A 2,500-nucleotide genomic window follows, 5' to 3' on the forward strand; every position below is an offset into this window, starting at 1 on the left:
CACACGCAGAGCCCTAGCACATTTCTACGAGAGCCCGTTTAAACCCGAGTGAAGGCATTAATGGAGTGTTCTGGCGCTCTTTGAAAGGATCTGAGACTGAAACCCCAGGATGAACTCCACTCACTACAATCACAGCCACACATATGACAGAGCTGTCTTAAAGTGAGGAGGAGATAGAGAGAGAGAGATTGAGAGAGAGAAAGAGAGAGAGAGTGAGACAGAGAGAGAGACAGAGAGGTTGCTAGAGATTGAGAATGAGAGAGAGGTTGAGAGAGAGAGGGAGAGAGGGAGGTTGAGACAGAGAGAGAGGGAAAGAGGGAGAGAGAGAAAGGTCGAGAGAGAGAGATTGAGAGCGAGAGAGAGATTGAGAGCGAGAGAGAGAGAGATTGAGACATCGAGAGCTAGAGAGGTAGACAGAGATTGAGAGAGCGAGAAAGAGAGAAGGAGAAAGAGAGAGAGAGAGAGAGAGAGAGAGAGAGAGAGGATGAAGACCAAGGCTCATATAAAAGCTATCTTTTGTCAGGGCCTCCATAAACACTTGCAACAAAGGCTGTACATTTAGGTGTTAATGGGTGTATGGGACTTAATGTGTGTTTGTCCATGACAAAACACCCTATTAGTGTAAGATTATCCCTTTCAGGTCTATTCTTTAATAGGTATGAACAGCTGCCATTGTATCCTGACTCCCAGACCAAGTATACAGTAGGTCTTGAGCATGGACTCTATTATACGTATTGCAGTAGCCTAGCAAAGCAGGGTGTGTGATAGGCTGTGTGTGTGTGTGTGTGTTTGTTTGTTGATGGAACCTATACGCATGGAGCGTGAGTAGGTTCCACACACACACACACACACACACACACACACACACACACACACACACACACACACACACACACACACACACACACACACACACACACAGTCTATGACTAGGGTTGTAAATTTCAAGGAATTTCATTAATAGATAACTGTTAACCTTAACAAACAATAGTCGATTAATTGATGAGAACGTCCCGCGCTGGACTACGCTTGCTCGCTTCATTTTTGTGTCTTCTTCCGCTGTGTCGTTGAAATTTCCCGGCATCCCAATTAGCCTTCACCACATGGCATGGCGCCCTCATGTGCACTCAAACCCTAAATCATGATAACATTTCATGCAACTCCCGTTAATAATGTTTGTTCCCCCCCCAAAAAAGTTATGGTCCATTAACAAGCAGTTAATTCGAGTAAACAAATCTTACTCGAGTAAATTCTTATCGGCAATTAATCGATAGTCGATTAACTGTTAACATCCCTATCTATGACACAACCTTAGCTAGGCTACTGCATTACATACAACAGAGTCCATGCTCTACCTACTGCATACTTATATACAGGCCTGGCATGGAGCATGGGTGCCAACCCAGCCTGCCCCCACCATCCCCCAATCTCAGATCTGATCTCCAGCCAATCCCCTGGCGGATGGCGTCTCCCTCCATAAAGAACAGGCTTAAGTCAGCCGCAGGGGGGTCAGAGGGGGGAGATACTGTAGCAGCTTACGATATCTTCCCCGGGCCTTTCATTACACCCGCCCCCCCCCCCTTGATAAGCATCTCCAGAATATTGGGCTTGCTACTGGACAGCACCCCCCCCCCGCCCACAATGTTCCCTTTGAGCCCCTCGGATGATCAAAAGATGGGACTCGCCGTTATCCCCCCCCCCCCCCCCCCCACACACACACACTCTCTTTCTAGCTCTCCAGAAAGTTGGTAAGAGCTCCCTGGGAGGAGGCCTTTCGGTTGGGACAGGTCCCTCTTTGATGTGCCTGGATCAGGAGGAGAGAACGGGGCTGTTGTGTCTGGTCCTCTTGGCCCGCACAACAAACACTGTTTCAGATTTTGACTCGGCTTAATTAATTAGTGATTCTGTTTTACAGCCGGTCTGATCCTCATCCAAAAGGTTTGGGAACGGAACTTCAAAGTGCAGAGCGGGGCGGGGGGGCTTGGGCTGGGGTGAGTGTGTGTGCGTGTGTGCTGTGTGTGAGTGTGTCACCGCGGGACGCAACAGACAGCTCTGGAACTCGTCACACACACACACACACACACACACACACACACACACACACACACACACAGCCAGTGCAGATCGAGCGGGCCCCTTCATAACAACGTCTCCATCGCTGCCTGCGATTGGCCGAGCGAGCGGAGGAGCTCGACAAAATGGCCAGGCTCCCAAATGTGGGAAGATAAACAGACGGAGTCGCTGGGCGTGTTTGTGGCCTTCGCCGACGGAGCGCAGTCCCTCTCTCCCTCGCTTCCCCGGCGCTGAGGCACCGCAGAGATCTCCCATTCAAGGTCCCGCGACGAAACGACCACAGACGCATTACAGTCTTACAGTCTGATTCCGGGCTGGACTCACGAGTCAGTCTCTAAACGCTGGTCACTTAACTAGAGACTGAAGACATTTGTCCGGGTTTCGTCGCTAAAAGTGGGTCGAAACAATTTATAGAGATAAAGTCGCA

At 49.8% G+C, this 2,500-nt stretch overlaps 1 protein-coding gene across 1 annotated transcript in view; it reads left to right on the plus strand.

Annotated features, from left to right (window-relative positions):
- nkd1 (NKD inhibitor of WNT signaling pathway 1) overlaps positions 1-2,500 on the plus strand; it is a gene marked incomplete at both ends in the record, with an annotated part of 34,572 nt that overhangs the window by 23,370 nt on the left and 8,702 nt on the right. The window lies entirely within an intron of this gene.

This window comes from Borostomias antarcticus (assembly GCF_949987555.1).
Source record: "Borostomias antarcticus genome assembly, chromosome: 4".
In the NCBI taxonomy this organism is placed as follows: Eukaryota; Metazoa; Chordata; class Actinopteri; order Stomiiformes; family Stomiidae; genus Borostomias; species Borostomias antarcticus.